The sequence below is a fragment of the Gorilla gorilla genome, chromosome 2 (genome assembly GCF_029281585.2).
Source record: "Gorilla gorilla gorilla isolate KB3781 chromosome 2, NHGRI_mGorGor1-v2.1_pri, whole genome shotgun sequence".
NCBI lineage: Eukaryota > Metazoa > Chordata > Mammalia > Primates > Hominidae > Gorilla > Gorilla gorilla.
In genome coordinates this window covers 90,727,418-90,743,318 of record NC_086017.1, presented here as the reverse complement: position 1 = coordinate 90,743,318, position 15,901 = coordinate 90,727,418, and the positions used below count along the sequence as shown (strand labels likewise).

The 15,901-nt window shown below is 32.5% G+C and overlaps 2 long non-coding RNA genes across 3 annotated transcripts in view; one reads left to right on the top strand and one right to left on the bottom strand.

Annotated features, from left to right (window-relative positions):
- The window catches only part of LOC129532409 (uncharacterized), a 267,623-nt gene that overhangs the window by 77,975 nt on the left and 173,747 nt on the right, over positions 1-15,901 (top strand). The window lies entirely within an intron of this gene.
- On the bottom strand, positions 10,283-13,780 carry LOC129532412 (uncharacterized). The gene is made up of 3 exons (XR_008678150.1): positions 13,732-13,780; positions 13,012-13,124; positions 10,283-10,392 (listed from the first exon to the last, which is right to left on the bottom strand). It is a non-coding gene; the product is annotated as an uncharacterized lncRNA (long non-coding RNA).

Below are 15,901 nucleotides of genomic sequence, written 5' to 3'. Positions count from 1 at the left end.
GACAAGAGAAATATATAAAGGACAACCAAGTTGGAAAGGAAGAAGTCAAATTATCCTTACTTGATGATAATATGATCTCATATTTGGAAAAAACTAAAGACTTCACAAGAAAATTATTAGAACTGAAAAACAATACAGTAAAGTTGCAGTATACAAAATTAACATACAAAAATCAGTAGCATTTCTATATGCCAGCAGTGAACAATGTGAAAGAGAAATTTAAAAAGTAATCCCATTTACAAAAGCTACACATAAAATTAAATACCTTGGAATTAATCAAAGAAGTGAAAGGTCTCTATAATGAAAACTATAAAAACATTGATAAAGGAAATTGAAGAGGACCCCCAAAAAACGGGAGAATATTCCATGTACATGGATTGGAAGAATCAATATAGTTAAAATGTTCATACTACTCAAAGCAATCTACAGATTTGATATGATCCCTATCAAAATGCCAATAGCATTCTTCACGGAAATAGTAAAAACAATCCTTAAATTTATATGGAACCACAAAGACCAGAATAGCCAAATCTATCCTAAGCTAAAAGAACAAAACCAGAGGAATCACATTACCTGACTTCAAGTTATGCTACAGAGCCAGCATGACACTGGCATAAAAACGGACACATGACCAATGGAACAGAATAGAGAACTCAGAAACAAATCCACACGCATACAGAAAACTCATTTTTGACAGAGGTGACAAGAACATACACTGGGGAAAAGACAATATCTTCATAAATGGTGCTGGGAAAACTGAATATCCGTATGCAAAAGAACCAAAGTAGATCCCCATCCCTCACCATACACAAAAATCAAAAGAAAATAGATTAAAGACTTAAACCTAAGGCCTCAAACTATAAAACTACTACAAGAAACCATTGGGGAACATCTCTAGGACATTGGTCTGGGCAAAGATTTCTTGAGCAATACCCCACAAGCCAGGAAACCAAGCCAAAATTGGACAAATGGGATCACATCAAGTTAAAAAGCTTCTGCTCAGCAAAGGAGACAATAGAAAAACTGAAGAGACAGCCCACAAAATGGGAGAAAATATTTGCAAACTACCCATCTGACAAGGGATTATTAACCAGAACATTTAAAGGAGCTCAAACAACACTATAGGAAAAATACCTAATAGTCTGATTTTTAAAAACGGGCAAAATATTTAAAATATTTGAATAGACATGTCTCAAAAAAAGATACACACATTGCAAACAGGCATGTGTAAAGGTGCTCAATGGGCCAGGCACGGTGGCTCACACCGGTAATCCCAGAAGTTTGGGAGGCCGAGGTGGGTGGATCACCTGAAGTCAGGAGTTCAAGCCCAGCCTGGTCAATATGGTGAAACCCCGTCTCTATTAAAAATACAAAAGCAGCTGGGCGTGGTGGCGAGCGCCTGTAATCCCAGCTACTCAGGAGGCTGAGGCAGGAGAATCTCTTGAACCCAGGAGGCAGAAGTTGCAGTGGGCCGAGATTGCTCCATTGCACTCCAGCCTGGGCAATAGCGCGAGACTCCATCTCAAAAAAAAAAAAAAAAAAAAAAAAAAAAAACAGAAAAGAAAAAGTGCTTAATGACATGGATCATCAGAGAAACGCAAAGCAAAAGTACTGTACTCTATCATCTCACTCCATTTAAAATAGCTTATATCCAAAAGACAGGCAATAGACGCGGAGAAAAGGGAATCCTGTACACTGTTGGTGGTACAACCACTATGGGGAGCAGTTTGGAGGTTTCTCAAAAAACTAGAAATTGAGCAATCCATAAGATCCAGCAATCCTACTGCTTCATACATACTCCAAAGAAAGGAAAACAGTATATGAAAGGGATATCCACACTCCTCTTTGTTGCAGCACTCTTTACAATAGCTAACTTTTGGAAGCAACCCAAGTGGCCATCACCGAATTAATGGATAAAGAAAATGTGGTACATATGCACAATGGAGTACTATTCAGCCATAAAAAAAGTGAGATCCAGTCATTTGCAACAACATGGATAGAACTGGAGCTCATTATGTTAAGTGAAATAAGCCAGGCACAGAAAGAGAAACATCACATGTTCTCACAATGTGCTTATTTCACATTGCATGCCTGTATCAAAATATCTCATGTACCCCATAAATATATAGATCTACAAATTACAAAAATCTTAAATAATTAAAGTATTTTTAAAAACTCTTTTCTCAGAGAACCCATTGAAAATTGTGAAATCCCTATCAAAACAAAATTTTGGGTCCACAGGTATATTGCAACATCATTTGAATGTGTTTTTCTTTTAAATTATTTTCATTTCTATGTATGATACAGTCATTTTTGGTTGTCACTAATTGATACTTTTGAAGTATACGTCTCTTTACTAGTAGTCTATTATCTTTCCACTGATGGATCACTTTCTGTTATCTTATTAGGAAAATTAAATTCACTTCTCTGCCACACAATGATTTATTTAAAATAATTCTTGTTTGAAATACTTTTATTCAGAGTTCATATTTCTTTAATGAATTTTTCACTGCATCAAATCATGGTGTAATGGATTTTATGTACCTTGGGGCTAAAGTACATCAAAGTAAATGGGCAGTGAAATTTGAGGGCATCTTTCTTAAGACATTAAGAAAAAGGAGACTATAGTTTGAAATGTAGTTTCTTATTGGTTAAAAAAGATTCAGAAAATCTATACCTCAAAAATGAGTAATTTATTAAAGATGTCTGTTATGTCTAATTATTAGAAAGCATGGCAAATTATTTGAGATCAATTAAGAGGAGAACATTTCTTTCTAACTTGTATATAAATAAAACATTTGAAAGAGATTATATTTAATTTTGTGGATAAGTACTGCGATAATAAATATATTGTCTTTTTTTGAATTTGTGAATTATTGGTAAAAAAGTTATATTCAGAAATCATGTATCGGAATCTCTCTCTGTTTCTTTCTCAGTTGCTTTCTGTCTCTGTCTTTCTCTCGCTTTATCTTTCCCCCGCCCCAACACATATATATACACCCATACACACATAACATATATCTCAATATATCTACACCTGCAGTGAATTTCAACATGGAGTGGAGCTAATATTTGGGTTGAGAAATAAAATTTTGGTATGTATGTACTTTCTAAAAAATACTCTATATTTTCATATATAATGGCTGGTGATATTTTAGGTAGTATAACTAAACCATATTATAGTAACACATGCTTTTTGACACCAGGATCCTTGCCTAACTCATGGCTTTATTCTTAGGTTTATTAGAGTAACTGCCTTATAGATAGATAATAAATAACTATTAAGTAAATACTCAAGTGTTTAAAAAATGTGAGTAATTTCAGGAGGAGGATAGTTTTAAATGTATTTAAATACTTTGTTATAATTATGTTCATTAAATGGGAGTTTTTTTGGTTTGTTATATATTAAACTTCCTAATTTATAATATTTAAATCAAATAAAAGACCTGAACGTATGTTATACAATCTGAAAATTAAACGGATGAGAAAGTTTTCCTTACATTTATAATTTATTGCATAACATTCACATTGCTTTTTTGAAAAAAGCATTTCTGCGCGATTGAGAGAGAATGAGGAAAAAATAGAAAAAAATAAATATCAGTTAACTCTTGTGATATTCGTTTGTATTATTCTAATAAACTACTCAGAAAAAATACTCCATGTGCTATGTATTATTGATGGTGCAGATGGTAGTGAAACATTGGATAATTATTTTTTAAAAAATAAATACTCACCTGAAACTGAATTCTTTGCTTTTTATTCATTTAAAAGCTTTGGGCTTTTGTCGTCTTTGCTTTCTATTGTATAAATACTTACAAACAATTAATAATCCCCTCTTCCAACTCCTCAGCTAATTCATCTTTCATGTAACTGAACCAAATCTTGATTTTGAAAAATTTATCAACTTTATACATTAAATATTATTTATTATTTATATATAATACAACATATTCTATTTGCATAGAATGTATAATACAATATAATAATAGGTTTTTACACTTTTGAATATTTTCACATATAGCAGAATCATACTGGCTAAAATAACCTACAAATCGACAGCAGAGGGCACCCATTTCCCGCTTTGAAGAAAAACTGAAATCCTTCCCTATAAACATTTTTCCATAAACGTGTATTGCTTTGTCAGTTTATTTAGAAAAGAAAGAAAGGATATTTGCTTTTTCTCCCAAAAAACATTAAGAAAGAGAAACAATTGATAAATACTTGTGGTGGAATCAATTATGAACATAAATTAAACTCAAATTATAAAACAGTAAACAGTTTCTAAAGAATATAAACGTAAAAATCTATTATCTATTTACCTTCATTATCATCATGTATAATTTACCCATTATTTTTATGTATATTTATATCTATGTACCTATAACTGTTACTTATGCTTATTATAGTAAATCCTTACCTCCGATGTCTTATTCTTGATAACAATCTTTGTAATTTTGTAGAACAACTACACAGAAATTATCTGCTTTAATTTAAATAATTCTACTCATCTACTGTGCATAGTTAAATCCGTGTATACGCATGAGTGTGTGTGCATGAGAGAGACAGGGAGAGAGAGAAAGAGACAGGAAGAGAGAGTGAAAAACTGTTTAATATTTTGGAGTTGTCTAGCATTTTGATATAAATGAATTATTAGACTTTTTTACACACATTTACGAGAAAGGAATAGAGCCTTTAATACAAATAGACACTTTTCAGTAAATCACTAAAGATTTTGAATTTAATATGGAATTCAATAAAAATTTTTGCATTCAATTTAGCTTTGAATAACTTCCTTTGGTTTACATTGTATTTTATTTTATTTTTATTTATCTAATAAAGAACAGGAGGGAATATTATCGATTTGATAGCCAGAGGCTTATAAGCGAATCAAGTCAGTCTCTTTGGAGTTTGCTCTGCTATCTTTTTGGAATAAATTGTCCCTTAATTGGTGAGCGTAGAGAATATTATTTTAATAAATATTTAATGAAAAAAGATGTTTTATCTATTCATTAGACACCTTAGTAATATATGCTCATTAGAAGAAAATGAATAAGAGTATTTAATATTCTTTGTTTACAACAGATGACATAATAGAATATATTAATATATAAGCTGTGACCTTCACACTTTTCCAGTTTTAGAAACAAGGAGTAAGTTGCCCTCTCATACTCTCTTCTATGCTTTATGTTAATTTATTTTCAGCTACATAAATTAAATTAACCTTTAGTGATAGTCATATTTAATCCGTAATTAGAAATATAAATATTTTAAGAGTTTTTTTCTTAAAGTTAAAAATTTTAAGGTTAAAAACATTGATCGAAAGTGAGTATTGTAAATAATATATTTAATCTCTAATATGTTGAATTTTTAAGGAAATTAATTAATAGGAAGATGTCTGTGAAGCACCCATGATTCGTTTTCTTGAAGATATAATTTTACATTTGGAAAATACCCATTGAATTCAGTTCAATGAGAAAAATAAGTAAAATATACACAAATTTAAATAGAAATTGAAAATTAAGTATTTAGTTAATATTGTATACCAAAATTGTCTTTTACTTATTCCCACTAATTTATTGGTACATTAAACATTTCAAATTTTGAAATTAGAATTTAATAAAATCTATAAGATATGAATATGTGACTTCTATATATGTTTGAATTATAGTAATGGTGGTTATAATTTCCTTTGCTTAAAATTAAAATATTGATGATTATATGACTGAAAAGTTTTTAAACAGCATTTTTGAGACAAACATCTGAAACATTCACTTGTGAAAACTTTTTTAATATTTAAAGAAATAAAATATTTAGAATTTGATTATTTTAATTTCATAATTAGAGATAAGTTAACAAAATGGAAGGAAAGAGTTTATATTGTTTATTGAAATATGTAATTATTTTAAAGATGTTTTTGCTGGAAATAAAGTACATATTTTGAGCTCAAGTTGCTACTCTAAGAGGTAGATATTATGCTGTGAATGATGAAAAGAAATTAATACATCCTGAATAAAAATAAACAATATCACATTAGTCCTACTGCTCACAAAACACTTTTGAGATACCTAAAGTTATGAAACATACTAAACTCTTCTTAAAATTCTATGATAAATATATTATTATTTCTCATAGCTAAACAAACAATAGTGAGAAGCAAGACATGAAACAGTTTTCTGAAGATTTTTGTTTTGGACTTTATAGTCTTATCAAATAGAAAAATTATTCCCTGGACACTAGAATTGAGACATAAATTTACATGTTTTAGAAAGAATATGTGCTTGATATTAGTAAACAAAAAAAGACACAGGCACAATTAGGTTTATTTTTAACAATGTTAAAGAGTTAAGGTTTTATAATTGATAACTCCTGTCTGTATATATTTCACTATGTATTTTCCATAGAGCTATACATTCTAAATATCTTTCATTATGACTGTTAGCTATCTTCATATCTTCAAAACTACTCTTTGATATTTATTATATTCAACTTTCTTGTATAGTGCCATAGGCTTAGCAATGAAAATATGTTTAGTATGAATAGTAATGTTGATGAAATAGTGGCATTAGTTTTCCAGTTGGTAGATGTTATACTTTTCCTTCTCTGATTTGTCTTTTGTGTACTATTTACCATCTATTTAAAAGAAAGTTGATTTTAATCATATAGATTTTGGCAACAGTTTTCTATGCAAAATGACAGCTGATTCAAATTGTCAGCAGCCTTACAAATCAATGCAGATAGCCACATGATTGATCCAGTTATTGCAATCGGTATAGATTTTGAACAAAGCATCAGCTGTGCCACAATCTATTTGGCCCCAGAAACTGCATCATTTTTCTAGGCCCTATCTTTTAGAAACGGAGGTGCTGGACTGAATACAAATTCACAAAAAGTCATTTAATCAATAAAGCAGAAGGCAATGAATGACAAGTAAACCTGTGTGGACAGGAACAAGCCAACTGCTCTTTATGGTAGTAAATATGAGACAAAGCATTCCTAGTGTTAAATAAAAACAATCGTGTTTTAGAATAAATAGCTTATTAGTTAATTAGGATGAATAACCAAAGTCCAATTAAAGATAGTCAAAATATTGTGAGAACTAATAATGCAAGGTGTTAGAGGAATAAGAGTAAATTTTTAGCCTTATGTTTAGCTCTTTGCTTTATCACTCCCTTCACATCCAGCTTTTTCTGTTTCTTTTAATGGCTGAATCACAGAACTGCAACTTCAATCACATTCAATTTATATTTTTCTTTTTCTTCTTCCATTCAATTAATATGTCATTAGATATTCTATTACTATCTCGACTACCAGCCCCTAAAAGACATTGTACAAGTTGCTTGTCACACTGTATCTCATTTCATTTTCCTGTGTTTATGAGGTAGGTTATATAACTAGTTCTTGGTCTCAGATAAAAGCATTACAATGTTCTCATAATGAGTAAATAAAAAGCAAGGCCCTGAATTCAGGCCTATCTTCCTCCAAGATAATTTTAACAATGACATAACACTGTACCCTGAGAAATTCAAAACTACTTTTCTCTTCTGTCCATCAATGCTTCTCTATTTTCTACCTCCACTAACTTAATCTATTGTGTAATTTGTTTTGAAATTGTTTGCTATCTCTGATATCTCTCAAAATGTAATCTATCCTACTAAATATAATTGGAATAATCTTTCTATATCATATCTGTGCTCAAAAGAACTTTAAGAATTGCTTAGAATTAAGAATATTTAGTAAAATTAAAATGTTATTACTCAAACAACAATTGAATAGAACTTTCCTTAGGCAAACATATCACTTTTTAGAATACAAATATTGTCAGAGTAATATTTCAGACTCAATGTCTAAATCAGGTATTTTCTTCTTAGAAGTTGCTCAAGTATATTTTTTCTGAACTGGATTTATAGTATAACAAATACTTTTATAATGTCTTCAAGAGAAGAATTTATTATATGATATAAAACACTTGAAAGCAAAAGAGGATATGTAGCTTTTTAAGTTGGCATTTGAGAACAACAACCAAAAAATCTCTACATTATTTATATTCCCAAGCAGAGGGATAAGAAGTTTCTACTAAGAAAAATGCTTCATATAAGTAAGTTTGAAATAACCTCATTTGGCTTTCATGGTTGTAGAATAATAAGTATCAAAATGGTGAAAAGCATTTAATAACTCTCTGTTGCAGGAAAAAATAGAGAGTTATTTACATTGTTCTCTTAAGTCTTGATATTTTAGATAGTTTAGTCAAAATAATTTCATATATTTTCATTATGAAAGTGAATACTTTTTCTGTAAGCCTAAACATATTATAAACTAGGAAAAGTTATTGGACACTGTCAATTTTTTACTTCATGTGAGGCTGTACAAAATTTACTTTGACATGAATAATGCCAAAATTTGAATAAGTGGACTGTGGCCTTTGAATTAGAGAAGAATATGTACCAAATCACCAATCAGCACTGTCTAGTTCAAATAGAATCCTCCTTGAAAAGTGTCTGAAATGATTTCTAATCATAAGAGGAAAGATGATTTGACTTTTAATACATTTTCAAGCCCATTTTTTTTAATATTGATGTACTTCTTCTTTTTTTTTTTTTCAGACAGAGTCTTGCTCTGTCGCCCAGGCTGGAGTGCAATGGTGTGATCTTGCCTCACTGCAACCTCCACCTCCCGGGTTCAAGCAATTCTCCTGCCTTAGTCTCCTGAGTAGCTGAGACTACAGGCGCCTGCCACCACACCCGACTAATTTTTGTATTTTTAGTAGAGATGGGGTTTCACCATGTTGGCCAGGCTGGTCTTGAACTCCTGACCTCAGTTGATCTGCGTTCCTTGGCCTCCCAAAGTGCTGGGATTACAGGCATGAGCCACCACGCCCAGCCAATGTACGTCTTGAGCAATAAAAATTTAAATTAAAAACTTTAAATTTTAGTTTTCCAATTAAATAAAATGTATATGGACTTAAAACCTGAAACCATCATTCTCAGCAAACTATCGCAAGGACAAAAAACCAAACACCGCATGTTCTCACTCATAGGTGGGAATTGAACAATGAGAACACATGGACACAGGAACGGGAACATCACACACCGGGGACTGTTGTAGGGTGGGGGGAGGGGGGAGGGATAGCATTAGGAGATATACCTAATGCTAAATGACGAGTTAATGGGTGCAGCATACCAGCATGGCACATGTATACATATGTAACAAACCTGCACGTCATGCACATGTACCCTAAAACTTAAAGTATAATAGTAATAAAATTTAAAAAAACTTGAATTATTGTTAAATCAGAATTATATACCTTATTATTTTTACTATAATATTAGGAATTTTTTTAAAGTCAAAATTTTAGCATTTTTTTCCAACAATTATTAAGCAATTTTAACCTCATTTAAGGACTCAAATACACAGCTAAATATCAGCTGTGACTTCTTTTATTACTATTATCTACCCCATATTTAATTTAATACACTTTGTACTGTTTTATTGACTGGATCTGTATGTATGTCTCTACAGTCAAGTGAAATATTGTTATACCCCAGCATCTATGCATGAATGTAATATAAAATATTTACTGGCACTTAAATATCTGCCAACCTCAGGAACATGTTCTATACCTATAATATCACATCTTAGAAACATAACCCAGTTAAGTAAATGTGACTATGTGACAGATGGGGTTATGTTTAGACAGCTAATTAATTTCTGTAATTTTATAATGCTTGTGATGAAAATGAGTTTTGAACCCAAATGTGTTTGTGTCCAAAGACCAGGTTATTAAACATGTTACAACCTTATTACCAAAGAATATCACATAAAATAGCTTCTCACTAAATGCTTAACATGTTTATACTTATCTAAACCAGGGATCAGAAAACTCTGGGCCATGGGTCAAATGCTGCCCACTTCCTGTTTTTGTAAATAAAGTTTTATTTGAACATATTCCTATTCATTAATTTATGTATTGCTTATGGGTTCTTTCCCAGTACAGTGGCAGGGTTTGTCAGTTACACTAGACATAACATTACCCACAAAGTCTAAAATAGTTACTTTTTAGAAAAAGCTTGCCAATCCTTGATGTAAACTATATTACATCTGTAAAAAGGTACCTGTGACTGTATATCAACATAAAGAAGATGACCACCTAGATTTTATGATTTAGTGTTATAAATTATGTAATTGCCTTCCCTAAATACCTCCTTAATCCACTGTGGTAGACTGAATAATGCTACTCCCTTCCAAAAATGTCCACACCCTAATCCTCAGAATCTGTTAATGTTACCTTATATGGCAAAAGAGATCTTGTCAGTGGGATTAAATTAAGAATGTTGATGTCGAGGAGATATTCCTGGATTATTCAGGTGGGTCCCAAATATAATCATGAGGGTCCTCCTAAGAGAGAGCAGATAATCAGAGTGTATCATAGAAGATGTGACTGCAGTAGCAAACACTTTGTGATATGCTTTGAAGATGAGAAAAAGGCACTGGCCAAGGAATATAGGGGACTTAGAGGAGCTAGAAAAAACAAAGAAATGGAATCCCTCCAGAGCCTCAAGAAGTATCCAGCCTGGTGACACCTTGACTTTGGCCAAATGAAATTGATTTCATACTTCTGCCCTCAATTGGTGTGGTTTTAAGCCACTAAGTTTATGGTAGTTTGTTACAGCAGCAATAATAAACTAATACACTCTCTGACTGAGATCTGAAATCTTTTGAATTTGTAAGACACATTTTCTATCAGAAAATTCTTATTGGGTAACAATGATACCTTTGAACATCTGACAATAGCAATGGATAATTTCCACAGAAAATTTTGAACATACATATATACATAATTTTTTGCATTTAATTTCAGAGTTTAATATATCCCCCATATAACTAATTTGTGGACTTCCTCGAGTTCTATGGGCTTCAAATGCTATACCTGTAATTAATTGGCTTGGTTATAGCTATCAAGAAAATGATGACAATTGTGCTTTATCTATTTATTTATCAATATATGTTGGTATTGTTTATCTGATTTTATGTCTTCTCCCTCTAGAAAGAAAACACTCTGAGAACATAGGCTTGGTCTTTTGTTTCATCAGTCAATAAGTATTTCCTAAAAAACCACACATATACTTAATAAGTCTTTGTTGAAAGAATGAATGTATAAATAGATTGATGAGCAAATATTGAGCTGTTTTGGACTTCTTTAGGAATCCTAGATATTTATTAAATAGGGAGTGGACAAAGATAAAGTTGACAGCAGTGTAGAGTAGAAAATGGATTAAATCCAAAATGACAATATGTAAGTATTCTAATAAAATAAAATAAAATTAAATTAAAAACTGTTAGGAGTCTAAATGATGCAAATTTAGTGATTTATCAGAGCAATTTTTCATCTCAGCTCTCCAAAAAGCCCGCATATATATTCAGACAAATTCAATACAAATTTGATTTGGGAAGCTTTTAAAGTATTATGATTCCTAAAATTTCTTAAACAGGTACATCTACAACAAGGCCCCCAAATCTGGGTTTTATAGAATTTCCCAAGTGATCTTATGGAGAAATCAGATTTGACAAATCTGATTTGATAAGCAATGCTTGAATGCACGTTTCTCTTTCCGTCCATACCTTTCTTATTAACCACTAAGGAAGAAATAGTCCCCAAATTTATCTGAGTAATAAGACACCTGCGTAAATGATTACAACTTAGACTCATAATCCCTTCTTGGGATATTTTGGTTCAATGTCTCAGAATCAGTACCCAGAAATAAGGAAATATAGTAGACATCTTAGGAATTTACAATGGCCTAATAACTTGAGAAATTCTATTCTAAGTAACATATTTTGATGAAATAATTGGTATATATAACTGCACTCTTCATTTTGACCAGACAATAGGTAGTATGCATTGAAAGGCTTTTCTTTTTTACGCTTCACAACTAGAAATGCTAAACATTTTCAACTAAGCTATTCAAAGTAACAAAATATTTCATTTTCTACTAAACAGCGAGCAAATGTGAACCTGTTTTATTGTGGCATACACACACAAACACACACACAGACACACACAGATACATATCCATGCACACATACATATATAGCATTTTTTTAAAATCAAAGCTTTATTTTGGCTTTTCAAGGACAATATTTAAAAGGGCTATTATTTTAAAAGTCATCAGCCTCTCAGGGCTTAGTATGAAGAAGATTCAGTTTCTATTAAAAAACTGGGAATTGATGTGTAAAGTAGGTAGCACTGGAAATTTTAGTACATGTTAGCAATTGCCCGTTACCTTAATTTTTGTGAATTCAAAAAAATGAGAAAAAGATTATGTTGATTTGAAATACTACTCAATTCTGTGGTCTCTTTTCTTGTCATTAACTTAGTTCTAGATCTCCTCCACCTTTTAGCAAATTGCACCTAAGTTTGGCAATTTTTAATGTCAGTGCCCTCCAACTACAGGTTGAATATTCCCAATACAAGATGCTTGCGACAAGAAGTGTTTCTTACAGATTTCATATTTTGGGGGGATCTGGGAATATTTGAATATACATAACGAAAAGCCTTGGGGATGGGACCAAAGTTAAAACACAAAATTCATTTTTATTTCATGTGTGCATAACCTGAACATTATCTTATGTAACATTTTAAATAATTTTATGCACCAGTCCTATGAGGTCAAGTGTGAATCTTTCACTTCTGGTGTCATGTTGGCACTCAAAAAGTTTCAGAGTATGGGGCATTTTGAATTTTATATTTTCAGCTTAAGGGTGCTCAACCTGTATATGTATGGCTCTATGGTATAAATGTTTATGTCCCTCCAAAATACATATGTTGTAATCTTCACTCCCAAAATGATTGTATTAGGTCGTGGGGCCTTTGGGAGGTGATTATGTCATAGAAGTGGAATCTGCACAAATAAAATCATTGCTCTTATAGGAGAGGGTCAAAAGATACCCCTCACCCCTTCCACTGTATGAGGTTAGGATAAGAATATAGCTGTCTAAGAGGAAGCAGATTCTTACCAGACACTGAATCTGCTGGCACCATGATCTTGGACATTCCAGCCTTCAGAATTGTAAGAAACAAATTACTGTTGTTTATCATCACATAGTTTGTGGTATTTTGGTACAGGAGCCTGAATGGTTTAAGAAGTATGACAATAGTTAAAATAAAAGCCAGAGAAAGTTATGTCTATTCAACTGTATTTTAGGAAGATAGATATCAGTATAGACTTGGCAGAAATAATTTTCATGTGGCAATTATTGGGTGAGGTTAGATTGCTGTATTTTATTTAACCAAAATTAAGTCTTCCAGCCAAGGCATTGTTACCAAAAGATTCTTTTTAGACTTTCATGTGTGCCTGTGCACACTCATATTTTCAACTTTTTATGTATATTGCATATATATAGACATAATTATAATACATTATATATAATTACTTATTTATTTTCCATTTTTGTATATGGAAATTTGACAGACTACATCTTTAGAATATTTAAAAACCATAGTCCTTTTGTAAATTAATTCTTCATATTCAGGTTTTTTTTTTTTTTTTTTTTTGAGACGGAGTCTTGCTGTGTCGCCCAGGCTGGAGTGCAGTGGCGCCATCTCCGCTCACTGCAAGCTCCGCCTCCCGGGTTCACGCCATTCTCCTGCCTCAGCCTTCCGAGTAGCTGGGACGGCAGGCAGCTGCCACCACGCCCAGCTAATTTTTTGTATTTTTAGTAGAGACGGGTTTTCACCGTGTTAGCCAGGATGGTCTCCATCTCCTGACCTGGTGATCCGCTCGCCTCGGCCTCCCAAAGTGCTGAGATTACAGGCGTGAGCCACTGGGCCCAGCCTATTCCTGACCTCATAATATTTTACTGTTATGTGTTTGTTTTTTCATTAATGATGTCACAGTATTTTTCCATGTATTTAGTCCCATGAATATCTAAAAATTAATTTTGAACATAGAACTTCATTTTACAATCTTTCAGTTTCTAGTAGTTAATTTTTAAAAGCCTGGTTTATAAAAGAAGCTCAAAAATGTTATGGAATACATGAATTAATTCTTGATTGCTATTCTTGACTTCCATCGTTTATGCAGTAAACTCAGGAACTCTGTAGTGTTCCAAAATTTATCTTCTCCATATAAAATTTGTATGTTTGCACAGAACTAAATTTCTGGCTTTTTAAACTCTCTTTTATTTTTTTCTTTCATTGTAATGGACCATTTTTGGAACTGACACTATTGAATATGTGATATGCAGATATTGAAGTCATTTGAGTACAGTGCATACTCTGGATATGCATTTTAGGCTAAAAAGAATGGTTAGTTGTTAAGGTAACTTCAGTAAATATATATTCATTAAGGGCAGTCAGAAAGAGAGAAAATCATCTATGTTGCCGCCTTCGCAGGCCTCAGAAAGCAGAGGTTGTAGCGTGTGGAAGAGTGTGCTTGCGCTTTCTGGAACAGTAATGCGTGTCCTGCTCCAGAAGCTCGACTCCCCTGCTGCCACCCAGAGTTTTTTCAGAAGCGTACACTTCCCCTCTTACTGCAGTTCTCCCCTCTTTGGTATTTAAGCTTCAAGCATCTTTGGTTCATGGGCTCTGCTCTGCGAGACTTGTTTCTTCTGCTTCCTCCTGGATTCTTCAGTCTTGAACTTCTCTGTTGCCTGCATTCTTGCCTTTTACTCCACTCTGCCACCTGGATGAGAGGCCGAGGACCAGTCTGCGTCACAGGAACCTCCTTCTAATCCCTAGAGTAAGAAGCTGTGATCAGAGTGGTGGCATATTGATGCTAGAAACACAGGAAACTGCATGAGTCATCCTTCAGAATAGGATATAAGCATGGCCAGTGCATGCATTTTCTCAGATGAATACACATCTGTTAAACAAGCTGCATAGATTCTCCAGAGAGTTCAATATAATTTTTCTCGGTATTTTTCCTGTAAAAATATGCCATTAGACAAATGAATTGAAACATTTTTACCAAAGCTTCAATGCAGAAATCACGGCTGCACAAAAGTACATGAAATGGGGAGGTCACATCATATTAGTGATCAGCTGTCATAATCAGAAGAGGCCATGTAAGTATTTCCTCTCATAATTTAGTAAAATACAGGAAATCATCCTTTAATTGGTGGTGGGGGAACCTTTTCATAAGATATATGGGAAATACTAAGAAGAGGGATTTAAAGCAACCTCCTTACTTGTGGCACTCTGAGATATACATACACACGGATTCTTTGGAGACACTGCTTTCCGGAGAGAGGCTAAATTGTCAGTGATTTAATTGCTCCTGGGATTGAAAAGGTGATCTTGTATTTTGCCTCCAGTGACAGGTGCTATCCCTTTATTATAATTTGAACCCCTGGGTGTTAAAACATTCATGGCTTTTCTATTAGGAAATCTGCATACTCCTCCATCCATGTTTATTCATAATTCTCTGATGAGTTGCAGACAAGCTCACTGAGAACTTAGGCTTTGACATTTTAGTCAGAAATTACTACCACACCCACAAACAGAAAAAAACTAGGCTCATTTGCATCTATATTTTAAAAATTTATGAAATAGTTTATGTTAGTATTCTGGGTCTTTTGAAATTAAGTATATTGTGAATTGTTGTACTTTCTAATGGAATTTTTAAGCAATTAGTATGTAGTGAATATATATGTAAAGTCTGTATTAGACTGGTTCTAAAATGTGTGCACACCAGAGGGCATCATAGCTTTTATTCAAAGCTTTTAGACATTTTCTTTTAAAGTGAGCTTTATACTTTTTAACCTTTTTGTCTTTAGAATTATTACTCTTTTTCACTGTAATATTCATAAAATATGTTTAAACAATATTTATCCAAGTATATTGAATGAACAGATATATCATAATTAAATGAGAAAATTAAAACAAACAAGCCTTTATAATGACTGT